General features: G+C 42.0%; 1 protein-coding gene across 1 annotated transcript in view; it reads right to left on the reverse strand.

The window, feature by feature from the left end:
• The window catches only part of LOC131667528 (troponin C, isoallergen Bla g 6.0101-like), a 540,200-nt gene that overhangs the window by 264,741 nt on the left and 256,859 nt on the right, over positions 1 to 18,600 (reverse strand). The window lies entirely within an intron of this gene.

Below are 18,600 nucleotides of genomic sequence, written 5' to 3' on the forward strand. Positions count from 1 at the left end.
TACAAATAAGTCAATCATTTTGACATTTCTTATTTTAATTATTTATAGTAAAAAACATAATTTTTAAACTTATAAAATGCCACTGCAGATAGTAACTATAGCAATGCTAGTACCAAATTAATGGTTAGTGTGTCGACATACAATGCTTATGGAATGTAGATAACAGAATCTGAATTTTATATATTTCTACTCTATGTATCGGGCAGATAATCTACTTTCTTACTTGACGCTACAGTCGATAAATAGGACGTTGGGTATTATTTATACGAGGAACTTATTAAGTGATTATTTTTTCATCAAAACATTCATATACATAAGTGTCTTATTCAAAATATTTAGAAAGTGAAATATAGAACTATAGCAATACGCCTTTTTGACGATATATTTTGGATAAATTATGCTCGTCGCATTCAAATTATTACTATTAAAATAACTCGAATTTTAATTTTTAATTGTAAATCTCAGTATGCTCACAAAGGTAGAACTGAAAGACTATGTTATTTAGTAAGAGAAAGGTACCAGCGATGAGAGAAGGATTAGTATAAATAGAATTCTTTCGATCGATGGGTATCGGACAACAATGATCTTACGAAGATAGATCAGTATAATTTAAATAAACTTAAATAGTAAAATAAAGATATCTATTTCATAAAATCAATTGATTTTTATGGATATTTCACGCTAACAACGTGAATCAAGGCAAATTAGATAATACTTAGATTGCATAGTAGCCAAGATTGTAATAATGGACTGTATCTATATATATAACGTAAAACGTCGTTTATTGTAACTTCTTAAAGTATTTTACTAATTAATAATTAACGAATTAATACCTTTTATATATTAAAATTATTTTTGGATTTATATGTTTGTGCTGAAAAAGGTCTTTTAAATTTCCACACTTTCTTCTAAAATATGAATAAAAATATTAAAAATAATGCTAATTTTTTTAAGAATCTATCTTAATTCTATAAACAATCATTTATAAAGTATATTATTAAAATATAAAACTAACTGTATATAAAATTTATATAGTATATCCAGTAGTCATATAAACAATTATTTTATAAAGTATAAAGGCTTGATAAATATTTGTTATTTTATGCCGTGTTAGCAATTTTAATATGTCTTAGTGTGCCGCGCATGCTTCAACTTATTACGTAGCTAGGTGCGCGACAACAGTTGCGCCGAAGACAGTGATACTTCACAATATTAAAGTGTCATATCAAAAAAAAACCTCGAATAAAATGAATAGGAAAAAAATTTCTGTCGAATCAGATCGAATTTTCCAGATCTTTATCTGGTTTCTCTCTATCTACTTTATCAGATAGAAATCTAATCATAGGTCATCTATGATTAGATTTCAACTGCAGCCGTAACCATAGCCCTAGCTTGCGGGTCATGAGTAATCATGTTTAATGGTTCCTATAGTTATATATACAGTAGTGCTCAAAATTATAAGGCACCCCTGATTTCGCTTTATTTTATTTAGGATTTTTAAGCTTTCCAGAGCCTTGGAGATTTGAATTTTCTAGTAGTCATTCCCAATATTTTTTTAATTCAAAATTGGTGTTTTTCTAAACAAAAAATCGTCAATCCGATGTAGGTTTGATCCACTACAAAATTTTCATGCAGATTTGAATTTAAAAAGTAACATTTTTGGAAACAATGAAATATCGTCGATTTCGTTGCACTTAAAACACTACAAATATTGTATCAGTATATTTTTTTTTTTTTTTTTTTTCATTTATTAAACGGGTAAAAACCCAAATCAAAACATGACAAATAATAAGCATACTGTGACGTCGGTTGACGAAACAATTCTCAGGCGCACTTTTTGGTCTATCCTTGCGGACAATAACCGGGACGTGCGTTACCACTATCGCAGGAAATTCCTTTTTTCGGCGACGGGGGATCGAAGCTTTGCTGTACCACACGCTAGGCAATATAGCAATACTTCGCGTTATTTTACCACACTCTTGGCAATAAAATAACGTAAAGGGAGCCTATCTAATATGCACTCGACCACACGCTTGGCAATCGAGTGTAACTATCTAAGAAAGAAAATCCCGTACGCGAAACTAGGAAGAGTAAGGAGAGAGAAGTTAAAGGAGAGTAGTTAGAATGTAAAAAAATTTTATTTAATTTTTCTTACTCACTTTTATAATGGTTTTCCCACACACACACTAAAAGATTGACTGGGTCTGGACGAACTTGAAGAATAGCTAACGAATTCAAATAAATTGTACGAACTGAATGAACTAAATCTGAGCTACTAACTTTGAACGAACTGAATTTCGAAAAAATTAATAATGTAATGCCTGAATTTTCGTGAAAAGATCTCTTTTATACTTTTTTACAAGAGACTCCCACTCGAAAATCTTTGTCATTTTTGGGCAGGAAGAACTAAAATTTTCTCAACTTAATTGGTTGGAAAATTTGGGGAGTATCTCAGCGTAAGCAAGGTTCGAATCCTAATTGGCCGGGGGCGGAGTGTGCGGGTGTGGCTTCATTTTAGTGTTTTGGGCCCTCTTCGCATAGATGGCCCTCTATGTACTATTCTGGCCTTTATCTATTTAAACTAATTTTATTTAAAATTAATTGTGTGTGTGGTACTCTAATTTTACAAAAATGTTTCTTAATCTATAATAAAACTAAATGATAGAACAAAAGTTAAGAATTACATTTATCTAAGAACAATTAGGATATTAATAGTTTTAACTATTAATTGATTATTAAAAAGTTTTGAGAAATGTGAAAAAAAAAAAAAAAAAAAAAATCAGAGTTAATTGCAACAAACATAATTAATAACTTTCATTTAAGTCATTCTTAATTTGTCTAACGCAAAGAAACTCGTAAAGAAAATGAACCAATAAATACGGGAAGATAAATTTCGCAATTTTTCGAGAGACCTGCAAGCAAATCTGTTTCCTTTAATTTAAAAGAAATTAGCAAAAATGAAAATAAATTATTTAAAATAAAATAATAGTACTGTTGGCAGGATGCACATGTGCGCTACAGATCTCTTCTTTCTAAACATGCGCGCAATCTGACTACTCCGGATGACGCGATCGTAAAATCGCCCTGATAATCTCCAGTACCCGAAAGTCGCCAGATGCACGAGCCGAAAACTGCCGTTCACAGGAAAAATCGTTTTTATTCATCCGCACGCAGTTTTTCATCTTAATTTACGAGCTAAATGTGTGGTCGGTATTTTTTTCTTTATTCTCTCTTTTTTTTTTTTGAACCGCCGTTACAATACAAAATAAAAAATAAGAAAGAATTAAAAAGATAGACAAAAAAATAAAAATACAGTATAAAAAAAAACGTACATAATAAATATAAAAAGTAAAGAAAAATAGAAGTAAATAACAAAACAATAATTAAAGTAAAAATTACATAAAATAAAATAACAAAAGAAGGAAAAGGCAGCCAAAATGGGAAAAACAATATAAAAAAAAACAGAGAGCACCGAACAAACGAAAAACCAGAAGACGCGTGACAAAAGAAACAAACTAGCGAAACTCCGCTATGTCCTCACGAACAAGCTTTTTAAATGTGATTTATATGTTGATCGTAATATTTTTTTGATTTGAATTTGGAAGCTATTAAGTTCTCGTATGCCAATTTTTGAATTCCTGTGAGTCGTCTTACTAAGTCAGTTATATATCCCTTATAAGTCGGCACCATGTCAGCTTCACGTAAGGGGTTACTGGATGGCAATCGGGCTAATCGACCGAAAACAACTTTGAATGGGGTATGTTTAGTGCTTTCTTGAACGCAGGTGTTATAATTTAACATGGCTAAGTCGAGCCATTCGTCCCAATTATTGTCTATTTCTGTGTATTGCTTTAAATACTCAGCAAGAGCGTGATGTGATCTCTCTAAAGAACCATTAGACTGCGGTCGAAAGGCGGTGGTTCTCAATTTCTTTATCTTGAAACGTTTAGCAATTCTGGTCATCAGTGAACTCAAGAAGTTCTTTCCCTGATCTGTAAGCACGGCTTTGGGACAACCGAAGACGCAAATGAATTTTTTAATAAAAGCGTCAGCTATAGTGGACGATAGTGTATCTGTTAGCGGAGCAGCTAGACAAAACTTGCTTAACTGATCTTGTAGAGTTAAGACGTACTCATATCCTGTAGGGGTTTTCTTGAGTGGACCTACAATGTCCATAGCTATTTTATCAAATGCAGTTGCGGAGGTATCAGTGATTATCATTGGTTGCTTCGTTTGTAGACGAGTGAGTTTCTTTAGCTGACATTCTAGACACTGTTGTATTCGTCGTTGAATATCATCTTTTAGATTTTCCCAGTAATAATTTTGTCTAATCCGGTGAAAAGTTTTGGAAACGCCGCGATGTCCTCCAATAGGGGATTTATGAAGCTCATAAAATATTGTATCACGTTGCTCCAAAGGTACATATATTAAAGTATCTTTACAAATTATTACTTTAATACTGCAATTCTTAAATACTTTATTAATTACATATTTTATTTCTATCCACTCTAAATTTTCTATACATTTACTTTTAGCTATACAAACTTCGGCCTGATTTAAATTAAGTAATAAGTTTCTTAAAATTAACAAAGTTGAATAAATTCGATCTTTAATATAGCTCATGGATTCGGAGGTTTCGCCTCGAATGCAAAGTCCAAATTGAGAGTATTTCTTATTTTTCTTTTCTCTCGTGACTTCTCCTAAACTAACTAATTGTTTACTAATTATCTTATTATTGTCTATAAGCTTGCGGGCACCTTCATCGCAAGGTTCACCTGTAGTACTTATAAAATAAGCTACATTATTTCTTTGTGTATGGAGAGATTCTTTAATCTCTACAATGTTTTCGCTAATCTTATCTAAATCACTTGATTCATTTGAATCGCTAATTCAGAATCATCCTCGAGGTTATTATCTTCAAAAATAGGGGAATTTTGATGTATAGGTTTTTCCGGTACTGCTTTTGTTTTTCCTTGTATTTTGTCTTCATCTTCACCAATATCACTTTTTTCATAATCAGGTAATTTCTTTCGAGTTCTTTGCGGATATCTTCTGGGGATGACGGTATTTTCATCGTTGTGAAACGATTCCTTTGTCACAGGATCTAGGTTAGATAACTTTAAGGCTTGATCCGAAGGGACCTTTTTAGGTCTACCCCGTGGTCTCTTGATTTCGCTATTTTGAGGCGGTGGTTCGGGTTGGAGATCTGGTTTATCGGGTGATTCTAATTGTTTATTCAATTTACTTTGTCTTCTAGTAGTAACGTTTACATTTAGAATCATATTATCTTGGTTTGCTAATTCATGCGGATTTCTCGATAAGGCATCTGCTGTTGCATTGGCGGTTCCTGGACGATAAATGATTTGGTAGTCGTATTCAGATAACTTAAATCTCCATTTAAGTATTCTAGTGTTAAGATCGGCGGTTTTAAACCAAACTAAGGGCTGATGGTCGGTAATAATAATTATTGGTCTACCGTAGACATAAGACTTGAAAGCGTTAACACTTTGTACCACTGCTAAGGCTTCTTTTTCATACACTTCATAATTCAATTCGGGCCCGCGCAAGACCCGTGAAAAGTATGCGATAGGTCGATCAGTGCCAATTGGTCCTTGTGAGAGGATCCCTGCAATGGCATAACCGGAAGCATCAGTTCTGATGTTATATCCTCTAGACAAATCTGGGAATTGTAGAAGAGGAGCATTACAAAGTAACTCTTTTAATTCACAAAATGCTTTCTCAGTCTTCTCGTTCCATTCAAATGGAACATCTTTGCTTAAAAGTTTCGTAAGGGGTTTAGATATTTTGGCGAAATCTTTAATGAATCGTCTGTAATACCCGGCTAAACCTAGAAATTGGCGAATATTTTTAACGTTTCTTGGCCTGGGAAACTCTTTAACAGCTATGACTTTCTTTGGGTCAACTTCTAGACCCTCTGCGCTAATAACATGCCCTAAATATGTAAACTTATGTCTAAGAAACTTACATTTAGTAATTTGTAATTTTAATCCTGCTTTTCTCAATCTATCTGCTAATAATGCAAATTTACGGTCATGTTCATCAATAGTATTAGCATAAATCACGATATCATCTAAATATACAAATAGGTCTAATCCTTGTAGGCCGCGAAGCAGCGTATCCATTAGACGTTGAAAAGTTGCGGGTGCATTCTTCAACCCGAACGGCATACGAACAAACTCATAATGGCCGAACGGAGTACTAAAAGCAGTCTTATGTGCATGCTTAGGATGCATTCTAATTTGAAAAAAACCCATGGCTAAGTCTAAAACTGTGTACCATTTAGCGCCACCAATTTGATCAAAAATATTACAGATATTTGGTATTGGATAAGAATCAGCGATTGTTTTCTCGTTGAGTTCTCTCATATCAAGTACCATTCTGCCATTTTCATCAGTGGCCTTTGGCACTATCCAAATAGGTGTGTTATAAGATGAATTCGATTCACGAATTATTCCGGCTTTCAACAACTTATTAACGTGATAATTTAGTTTATCTTTCATGGCATGCGGAAACTGATATTGTTTACAATTGATTGGTATTTCATCCACAGTATTAATTTCATGCATAACTAAATCAGTGCCAGGTAAATCGTCACCAGGTAGGTAGAATACATCTCTGAACTTATTTACTAATTCAACAACGTATTCTTTCTCTTCTTTATTCATATGGTCTAAATCCAAATGTTCTTCTATTTTGATGTTAGACCTCTTATTTTCGTCTTCAAAAAGTAAATCCGCTATATGGAAATCATCCAAATCGTCTGTTTGTTGAATGTCCAGATCTTCATATGCTTCGTTCGTTGCTATAGTTAAAACGTGTTTAATGGCCATACTATTAGGCAAATCAAGCGACACTAGTTCATCAAGAAGTCTATCAAATTCATCACTAGTCATTTTATCATTCTTTATGGCTTTTACTTCACGTTCGTCGAGTATCATAGGTACTCCAAAATTTCTTGCTTTGAATGTTTTATGATTAAAATCGAGTACAGCATTTGAGTCTTCAAAAAATAGTGCGCCTAGTATACCTTCACTTATCATACTAAAATTATCATCAACTACATGAAAAACTGTATTAGTCCCGAATAACTTTATTTCTGTAATTCCTAATGTCATTTGCAAGTTGTTTCCAATACCTCTTATACAAATTACTTTCGTGGTATCTATTTCATTTCCCGGAGGCAATAGGTGTTGTTTTACAAGATTAACTTCTGAACCTGTATCTAGTAGGAAGTATTCTTTTGAGTCAGTAGGGGGGTTAATTATTCTGATTTTAGGTGATACTTTATCTATATCTTTTATACTGGCATTGTGAACAAAACAGAAACTAGTATGAGCGGGATAATTGATTTCTTCGAAATAGAGTTTATGATTACCAACAAGGAATTGACGGGTAGAGAAATCGATAATTGCTTCATTTTCCAGCGAATATCCGGCTCCGAGTACTGCTTCATAGGGTATTGGGAAATTGCTTGGAACAATTTGAAATTCAGTGGCTTTTCCGAAAATTGACAAGGTAATTACGCCAAGTGTGGGTACGGTTTCTAAGCCAATTCCTTTCAAAAAGGTACGTTTCGAATTATCTATGTGTTTTGTATGGTTTTGTAAAAGGGTCATTTTGAGTATATTAGCTTCTGATCCGGTATCAATCATTATTTTCATTCGTTTATTTCCTAAAAAGTTAGCACTTATTATAGGAACTTTTGCAAAAAGCCTTGAACTTAAGGGACTAGGCTGAGCAACATTTCGCTGTCTTCGTTCGATTGGCGCATTTGTGGTGTATTGGTCCTCTGCATTGTGCTCGACTGCGGGGACCATGATCCGTTTCCCTGATTCTGATTTCGGGCTTCATTGACCTTTCTTTTTATACATTCGGCTATCATGTGTCCAGGTCTCTTACAATAAAAGCATATAATATTTGACTTGTCAAATGTGGGGTTCTTATTACTGGCAGATTCTATCTCTGAATTATTTCGGCATTGTTTACCAGTATGTCCGACTCTATTACACAGTTGACAAACTATTTCGTTGATCGTATTAACTTGTGCGCGATGTGTACAGGTTTTCGCTATATGGCCTATTTTATTGCAAATTTGACACTTCAGTTGTGATTTACATTCTCGAGCGTTATGACCTTTCTTATCGCAAATTTGGCAGATAATATTGTCATTGCCCTTTTTCAAGAAGCAATCCTTTATTTCATGTCCAATCTTCTTACAATATATACATTGTTTTCCAAGAGGCTTTGTAATGTTAAGGCAATTCAGTGCCTCATGCCCTTCCTTATTACAGAGTTGACATAAATTGATAATTTTTGGATTCGATACTTTATTTTTAAATCCTGATCTAAGTACTGACTGTATTTCTAAGTCTTTTTCTGCTTTTATGGCGAGCTTTAGTATATTTGTAGGGGTGACTCCGGGAGCTAGATTTAATTTAATTTCTGATTTTAATCCTCTCTTGAAACATTCAAAGATATTCTCTTCCAGGGCATGCTTATATTCATTCGTGACTGATTCGATTCCGTCAATTTTTCTTTTAGCATCAATGATTTTTGTCGATAGTAGTCGCAGCCTATTAGCGAAAATTAATACTTTTTCGTCATCATGTTGAAATTCATTTCCTAATTCACCTAAAAGCTGATTAAGCGTTTGGGCAGATCCGAAAATATCTGCTAGATGTTCTAGCAATTCATCTAGAGTTCCGAAATTAATTCCAATTACTGTATCTCTAGCTTCTCCTTCTAATTTTGACCTTATCAATTTTACTAAATTACCTTCTATTGGTTTCGGGATCATTGCCAAGGCTTCCTTGCATCCTTCTGCAAATCGAGTCCATTGATCAGGTTTCCCATCAAATCGCGGAACAACGTTCAGTGCGTCTTTCAATGACACAACCTGCCCGTGGACAGTAGGTATTTCTTCCTTTTTTTCGTTTTCACTCATTTTAGTAGTTTGCGAGTTATTACAGGGTGGGATATCTATAATAGATTGCAGCTTTTGTTTTGGACTCTTAATTTTCTGATTTATATCTATTGGTTGGTTTTCAGTTACAATTTTATCTGAATTAATCTCACTCGGGCCCGGACTAATTAACTTTTGGTTTAGATCCTGATCGGTTCTTTCAGGTCTTGTCGAAGTACTGTCACGATCTTCTAATTGAGTCAAATTCTCGGTTGATCTTTTCAAACTACTAGGTTTTACTGAAACGGTCCAAGTAAGTCCTCTAACTTTACTGCGCGTAAGGCGTTGGTTATCACTCATTAAGTTAAATAGGGCAGATTATACTCCGAGCGAAAGTGTTTACGGTATCTGCGCTTGGGTATCCGATTCGTTTGTGGGCCTCGTGCAGCGCGGCTGCATCGCACATGCGTCGCAGCTGACCTCGCGGTAAGCTGTGACGCATGTGCGTTGCATCTGCACGTCATTATTGACACGTGTTGGACAATCGAAAGCGGTGCGATATGCTACGGGGTCCGACCGTGCGACGCGCTCTGGGCCTCTCTATTACGCTACGGGTCCTGAATGCGGGGGTGGAGTGGGAATGCTTCGCCCAATATAAGACGGGCATCGCTTTCCCCAAGTTTAGTTTTAGTTTTGTTGCCCTCTTTGACGGATCCGAACGTTCTTATTCTGTGCGCTGCGGTTCGATTTTGTACACGAGCGAAGTAATTGTTGTGACCACGGCGAAAGCATCGTCCGACATCGCGACCAGTGACTCGTGGCTGCTGAGCCACGGACAGGGAGACCTGCTGCCGTAGGTGAGGGCGCGACCAGCCCTCAGAAGTGCCTCCAACTACGCGGCTCTGTGCCCATCAGCTTCCTCAGGTGACGCTGTAGCGAGGGCTGTTCCCGTTCCCGAGACGTCGGGGCTACACCGTCCCTTTAATTTCGGAGGCACTTTCTCGATTCCTCTCCCACTCTCACGAGTCCTACATCATGCGGTAAGTGGACCGGATGATCCACCGATTTGCGTGCGCACATACGACAAAGATTGTAAAGGCGAGAGCCTAGAGGCGAGCGACGTCCAATTTGATGCTTGCGTTCTACTCATTGTAAATTATTATTAATAAAGTTGCTGCATCTAAAGGGCTTTTCCCCACCTATGACTGGGGTTTTTATGCCGGCTAGGTGCAGTCTCGTCCCTAATCTAGGGAATAAAAAGAAACCGCGACTTCTTGTATATTGAACCTCTGAACAGCATCCACTTCCTTGGACCTATCTAATACACACTCACTCCATTTTCTCTTCGGCAGGTAATATTGCATTTATTCATGGTGCCCCGGGTGAGGAGTGTATGATGTAAAGAGGTTCAATCGCTAGTTTGTTGTGTTGTTATAGAGTAAAGTTACGATAAAGGTCCACCTTGCTAAGGGTTCGCGAATCGTGTTAGTTACGTACACGTATATATATAAAAACAATGGCGCCTATTGCGTTAGCGCGTTTGGTCGCGTTGCAGGCCCATCGGAAGGCCGAGATCGAGCAAATCGGGTCTCGAATGAGGGAGCGCGCGCCCGACACGCTCAACCGTGTCATCGTGCAAACTCGTGTAGATACTATCAGGGAGATCTGGGCCGAAGCCCGCAAGACGCACCACGACATTACCTTACGTGCTGAATCAGAGGAGCATCCGTACACTGTCGAAAACGAGTTTCAAGCGATGCGCTGTGCTTACGAGGACGCTTCTGACTGGCTCATCACGACCCTCGCTAACCTCCCGTCGGAGGACAATCACAATCCGCGCAGACGTACACGCGAGGACGATGAGATAGATGACCAACTCGCGAAACTCCCACGCTTAGACCTACCGTCGTTCTCGGGAAATTATGAGGATTGGGACAGTTTCGCGGACATATTCCGCACTCTTGTGCACAATGCTCCACGTCTCGCCGACACGGCGAAGCTTCAATACCTTAAGTCGTGTTTGACAGGCGCTGCAGGGGAACTCGTGAAAGATGTAGCGATCATTGGAGTCAACTATATTTCTACCTGGAAAGCGCTTCATGATCGTTTCCACAACCCGCGCTTAACCATTAATAAGTTGCTCGACTCGCTGTTCAACATGCCGTACTTAAAGAAAGAGTCTGCTGTGGATTTGCGCGCGTTCGTCGACGAAGTTCAGCGAATCATCCGTGCACTCACCAATCTACGAACACCCGTACAGCACTGGGACATTTGGCTTGTGCACGCAATGGAGATACGTCTAGATCCTGAGTCGAGAAAGATCTGGGAGAGCGAATTAATCTATCGCGAACGGCAGACGACCACAATCACGATCGAAGGATCAGATGGAAACCCATGGCGCTTCGCCAAGTTCGTGGATCTAGTCGCGTTCTTAGAACGAAGGGCTCAATCACTACTCGCGATTCATGCAGATAAGGACGAGAAAAAAGGACCGTCTACCAACAGCTCGAACCATAACTCGCGCCGCGTTCATCACGCTAACGCATCCTTGCCAGCGAGAACGTCTAGGTGCGCTCTATGTGCGGGAGAGCACTTCATTTCGCGTTGCCCGACTTACCTTGCTAAAAAGGTCCACGAACGTCAGAGCGACGTGCGTCAATTGAAGCTCTGCTTTAATTGCCTCGGCCAGCATAAGTTCAATAAGTGCAGGTCGACGTACACATGCAAGGTCTGTCGTGAAAAACATCACTCGACGCTCCATCGACCGAGTAACAACCCTAGTAGCGCCGCGCCCAAAAGCACGCAGAATGGCACGAATGCGAGTACCGAATCGGAAGTCCGAGCGAATGTCGCACGAATAGGCGCACACCGCGGCATCGCGGCGCATGCATGCAACAGGAGTGTGCCCGAAGATGACTGCCCAGTTCTCCTAGCCACCGCCATGGTGAAAGTCGCAAGCCCCGATGGAAGGGAAGTCGGTGCTCGGGCACTCCTAGACCAGGGTTCTGAGGCGACCTTCGTGTCCGAGTCGCTTGTTCAACTGCTCGGACTCTCGAGGGATCGCGTACACACTAATTTAACCGGTGTGGGAGGGTGCGCGGCTCGATTAGTAAAATCCGCAACTCGCTTCACATTACGATCACGATCGGACGCGAGTTTTCAAAAGCAGGTCAACGCGTTTATCTTACCACGACTTACCTCTGATTTGCCATCGCGCGCCTCCACGAAACAGGACCTCACGCAGCTTGAGGTTTTACCTTTGGCCGATCCTTTCTTTAATACGTCGGGTCGGATCGATCTGATGATCGGAGCCGACCTCTACGGTCAGCTGCTGCGCCCGGGCCTCAAGCAGGTTTCGAGCTCGGGCTTGGTCGCGCAAAACACTGCATTCGGGTGGATAATATCGGGCCCCACTTACAAACCCTCGTCACGGCGGGCGGTACACGCAAACTGTGCATCGATCAAAGTCCTTCGGTGCGTAGTCAATAGTGACCTGAGCGAGCTGCTACAACGCTTCTGGACGCTTGAGGAGGTGCCGGCCGTCACCGATTCACTTAAACCGGACGATAAAGCGTGCGAGAAGTTTTTTACTGAAACGCATAAGCGAGGAAGCGATGGTCGTTACCAGGTACGCCTTCCGCGTGTAGAAGAGATACCGCGCGTCGGTATGGAAACGCAGCGTATGGCCTTGCTCTCGTTGACGTATCAGCACAAGCGCTTGGCTCGTGATCCGCAGCTCAACCGCGCGTACACGGAATTCATGCAGACCTACTATGACCTCGGCCACATGGAGCGGGTCCCCGACCATGAGAGAAACAATCCCTACGCGTGGTACCTGCCACACCACGCGGTTATGCAGGCTGCCGCGATACAGCCGAAGATACGCGTTGTTTTCGATGCGTCGCGTCAAACTCGGGACAAGCACAGCTTGAACGACTTTCTCATGGCCGGGCCCCCGCTTCAAAGTGAGCTTGACCTCATTTTACTCAATTGGCGTAGATATCGCTATGGCTTCACTGCCGACATAGTGAAAATGTTTCGACAAATTCGTGTAGCGCGCGAAGATCAGGACCTCCAGCGCATCGTATGGTCACCTGTCGCCGAGTCACCCCCCATTCACTATAGACTGACGACGGTAACCTACGGTACTTCCTGCGCGCCATACCTAGCTATTCGTACTCTTCTACAGCTAGCTCGCGACGAAGAGAAACGCTTCCCACTCGGCGCGGCCTGTCTCGAGTCAGAAACGTACGTCGATGATACTTTCGCCGGCGCGGACGACCTCGCAAGCGCCATACAGAAACGCGACGAATTGATAGCCATCCTGAGATCGGCCGGCGTCAAGTTGGACAAATGGGCGGCTACGCACCCCGAGCTACTACCTTCAAGCACGACGCAAGGCAACGGCTGCGCGTCGAAGGAAATCGACAGCGAGAAGGCAGTGAAAACCCTCGGTGTGCACTGGTCGCCTTCGCTGGACTGCTTCAGTTTCACCACCGGTGAGATCGAGTGCCGTCGCGAAAAACTGACCAAGCGAACTATCTCCTCCGATATCGCGCGCTTATTCGACCCACTAGGCTGGCTCGCGCCAATCACCATGACCGCAAAGACCATCCTGCAAGATTTATGGCTCGAAAAGGTAGACTGGGACGCCCGCGTGTCAGGTGAAGTTTTTGATAGATGGCTCACCTACTGCCGCTCCTTAGGCCTTCTCTCGTCGTTATCCGTGCCTCGTTGGTTAGGCCTCTTGCAGCGTAAGTCATACGAGGTACATGGCTTTTCGGATGCCTCCAAACGTGCGTACGCTGCCGTTGTCTACCTGCGGATTGATAACGGTGACGGTACCTTTGCCGTTTCGCTACTCGCGGCTAAAACAAAGGTCGCGCCCGTGAAAACTGTTAGCATACCTAACCTTGAGTTGCTCGGCGCAGTGCTGACAGTTAAGCTCGTCCGCCACCTGCAGGGGCTCGAGTTCGTGAGGTCCGCGCCGGTGCGCCTATGGTCAGACAGCCGAATCGTCCTCATGTGGCTTAAAAAACATCCGTGCCACTGGAAGACGTTCGTCGCTAACCGCGTCTCGCTCATACAGACCGAGTTACCTTCTGCGACGTGGGATCATGTACCCACGAAACAGAACCCGGCTGACATAGCTTCTCGCGGTGCTACCCCCGCCGAACTAAAATCGCTCGATCTATGGTGGCAGGGTCCACCCTGGCTCGCTTCTCACTCACAAGCATGGCCTCAGTCGCCAGAAACGGTGCAAATCTTGCACACAAAGTCGAGAAATGACGAACCAGAGATGTTGTCGCGGTATTCGACCTTGACCAGATTGACACGCGTGACAGCTTGGTGTTTGCGACCGTTTTTACAATATACGCGGCGCAAGGCGCAAGAGGGTTTATACACCCCGTTCCTCTCGACGGCAGAGCTCGACAACGCCCGGCAGGCGATCCTGAAGCTTGCTCAGTCGCACGTATTCGCCTGTGAGATCGAGCTTTTACGGGACGGTAAGGGCCTGCCCAGACGACACGCTTTGCACTCATTGAGGCCGTTCCTCGATAGCGACGGAGTCTTGCGGGTGGGAGGCCGCTTAAGTAACGCGCCGCTACCTTCTCACGTCACAAATCCGCCGATTCTACCTCGTCAATCGGCCCTTAGTCGATTATTCGTCGCTCATGCGCACTGTAAAGCCCTACATGGTGGACCTACTCTAACCACAAGTGTTCTGTTGCGATTCGCATGGATCATAGGTATGCGTGCGCTTATCAAGTCCGCGATCCGCAAATGCGTAAAGTCCCAACGCCACAAACCCCGCTTGGCCCATCAACTAATGGGCAACCTACCAGCCGAGCGAGTGACGCCTGCTCGCCCTTTCACCACCACCGGCTTGGACTACGCCGGACCGTTCCAAGTGCGTACCTCCAAGGGCCGTGGCCAACGCGCTTTCAAAGGATATATCGCCTTATTTGTTTGTTTTGCCACCAAGGCGATACATCTGGAACTGGTGAGCGACCTAACAACAGCAACCTTCATCGCAGCCTTCCGCCGTTTCGTCAGCCGACGAGGGCTGTGCAAGCAACTCGTCAGCGACAACGCAACGACCTTCCGAGGCGCAGATGCCGAGCTGCGTGCTATGTTCCGCGCAAGTTCCGTTTTCTTTCAAGAAGTCGCTTCCACCTTAGCCAACGACGGTATCACGTGGACTTTCATACCACCCACCACGCCTCACTACGGAGGGTTATGGGAAGCGGGCGTGAAATCCACCAAGCACTTGCTCAAGCGCTTCGTTGGCGAACACACTCTCACATTTGAGGAACTTTCGACCGTGCTTGCTGAAATTGAGGCATGCCTCAACTCTCGTCCACTCTGTCCGTTCTCTTCGGACCCAGAAGATCTACAAGCTCTGACGCCGTCACATTTCCTCATTGGTGCTACATCAGGCCTCATTCCTGACGAGGAGACACCGGCTGTACCAATAAATCGACTTAGCCGCTTCCAGCTTCTCCAACGAATTCGCGACCAGTTCTGGAAACGTTGGACCAGTGAATATGTGCTCCTACTCCAGGAAAGGGCCAAATGGAAGCACTTGACACCAAATTTCGCCATTGGACAGCTGGTCCTTCTGAAGGACGACAGTTACCCAGCTTCCAAATGGCCTCTTGGTCGGGTGCTGGAGACGCACGCTGGATCTGACGGTGCTGTCCGGGTAGTCACGGTGAAGACGGCCAACAACACCTTCAGACGACATGTCGCTTGTCTCGCACCGCTGACGCTGGATCATCGAAAGGATCAAGAGGAGCCGGCCAAGTGGGAGAGATCGACGCGTAAAACTAAGTCGCGATAGAAGGTTCGTCCTTAAGGACGAAGGCGGGCGGAATGTTTACGGTATCTGCGCTTGGGTATCCGATTCGTTTGTGGGCCTCGTGCAGCGCGGCTGCATCGCACATGCGTCGCAGCTGACCTCGCGGTAAGCTGTGACGCATGTGCGTTGCATCTGCACGTCATTATCGACACGTGTTGGACAATCGAAAGCGGTGCGATATGCTACGGGGTCCGACCGTGCGACGCGCTCTGGGCCTCTCTATTACGCTACGGGTCCTGAATGCGGGGGTGGAGTGGGAATGCTTCGCCCAATATAAGACGGGCATCGCTTTCCCCAAGTTTAGTTTTAGTTTTGTTGCCCTCTTTGACGGATCCGAACGTTCTTATTCTGTGCGCTGCGGTTCGATTTTGTACACGAGCGAAGTAATTGTTGTGACCACGGCGAAAGCATCGTCCGACATCGCGACCAGTGACTCGTGGCTGCTGAGCCACGGACAGGGAGACCTGCTGCCGTAGGTGAGGGCGCGACCAGCCCTCAGAAGTGCCTCCAACTACGCGGCTCTGTGCCCATCAGCTTCCTCAGGTGACGCTGTAGCGAGGGCTGTTCCCATTCCCGAGACGTCGGGGCTACACCGTCCCTTTAATTTCGGAGGCACTTTCTCGATTCCTCTCCCACTCTCACGAGTCCTCACATCATGCGGTAAGTGGACCGGATGATCCACCGATTTGCGTGCGCACATACGACAAAGATTGTAAAGGCGAGAGCCTAGAGGCGAGCGACGTCCAATTTGATGCTTGCGTTCTACTCATTGTAAATTATTATTAATAAAGTTGCTGCATCTAAAGGGCTTTTCCCCACCTATGACTGGGGTTTTTATGCCGGCTAGGTGCAGTCTCGTCCCTAATCTAGGGAATAAAAAGAAACCGCGACTTCTTGTATATTGAACCTCTGAACAGCATCCACTTCCTTGGACCTATCTAATACACACTCACTCCATTTTCTCTTCGGCAGGTAATATTGCATTTATTCAGAAAGCTTATCAAATAAATAGCACAATTCTTGGATTTTAAAATCAAAACTATTAGTAATTACACTTAAAACTCTATTATGTTGTCTAATAAGTTTATGAGATTTCGCAAGCTTTTTGTTTAAAACACTATTTGCAAGCTTTAATTGGGCAACTTGATTATTTAAGCGATGCAAATGAGCGAAGTCGGTTTCTACGGTCTTATCTAATTCGTCTATTCTATCCTTAAGAATATTTTCACGTTTAATATTTAAATTAATCCCTTTTTTATGTGATTCTATAACTTCAGCAATTTTTACAAACTCGGCTTGAATACTAGGTAATCTATCGGTTAAAATATTATTAACGTTATCAATTATCTCAATTTGTTTATCTGCCACTTCATGGACTTCTACCGTTATTTCTTCGAGTAGGGCATTATTAACCGAAATTTCTGGTGTTCTAACTAATGGAATCATTTGAAAACAAGGGCTTCTAAAATACAAGGAATAAAATATAGGTTAAAATTCAATTTATAGATTTTATTGACAATAATTCGTTTTCTCTTTTATATGTGAAAATATTACAAGTTAAATTCTTTTTTCATTTTCTTAATTTCTTCTCGAGTCTTCTGTATTTCCTTTTCCGTATCTAAAATTTGTTGTTCCAATGAAGTTGTTGTTTTTCCGGGGTTTTTTGATTTCGCTCTAAGTGCGGTAGTAGGAGGGACTTTTAATCCGGCTGGTAAATTTTTTATTAAATAATTGGTACGCTGAATTTGAATATATTTCTTCCGATCCTTCTTATTTTTGCTGAATAATAATTTTTCGATGTCAGTTACGGGTGTTATGTTCAAATTCACCTCTTTCAGCTGACAGTCCTTTTGCACGCTCTTGCGCGGTATTCTAAATTTACCTGAGAAATCACTGATACAGGACGAGCAATATTCGGGATTATTACCGTGGGTGCAAATCCTTTCCCGAATATATTCTAATTTTTCTTCAATACTTTTTGGGGCTACTGTGGTTGTTTTCGGAGGTGATATGGGTGTTAATACTGGCGACGTCTGTGATAACTTGCCATATGTGAATCTATATTTTTCATAAACTTCTTTGCTAAGACCGTCGGGGTGGTTTTGAAGTGCCCTGGCGCGAGCTTTCCTCTTATTTTTCGGCAATCGTTTTTTTATTAATCCGGAATTCACTAAAAAAGAATCCAAAATTTGGCATACGATGAGGGAAAATTTCTCGAATAGAGCAAAACTTAGTAGCAAAAATTTTCGATTGACTTTACTTTGGAACGACCGTTTTTTTTTGAAATGCACGAACTAAAATACTCTAATGAATTCAAATGAATTATATATTTTTTTTTTTCACGACTATCCGAACGAACTAAATTATTAGGAAAAATTGAAGGAAGAGAAAACTTTAGGCCTACAGAAATTTCTCGATAGTGGCTTTAATCCCTCCGGGGCCTCCAAAAAATTTTATGTGACGTCGGTTGACGAAACAATTCTCAGGCGCACTTTTTGATCTATCCTTGCGGACAATAACCGGGACGTGCGTTACCACTATCGCAGGAAATTCCTTTTTTCGGCGACGGGGGATCGAAGCTTTGCTGTACCACACGCTAGGCAATATAGCAATACTTCGCGTTATTTTACCACACTCTTGGCAATAAAATAACGTAAAGGGAGCCTATCTAATATGCACTCGACCACACGCTTGGCAATCGAGTGTAACTATCTAAGAAAGAAAATCCCGTACGCGAAACTAGGAAGAGTAAGGAGAGAGAAGTTAAAGGAGAGTAGTTAGAATGTAAAAAAATTTTATTTAATTTTTCTTACTC

The sequence above is a fragment of the Phymastichus coffea genome, unplaced genomic scaffold, assembly GCF_024137745.1.
Source record: "Phymastichus coffea isolate CEN01 unplaced genomic scaffold, Cenicafe_Pcof_1.1 PCOF00005, whole genome shotgun sequence".
Classification (NCBI taxonomy): Eukaryota; Metazoa; Arthropoda; class Insecta; order Hymenoptera; family Eulophidae; genus Phymastichus; species Phymastichus coffea.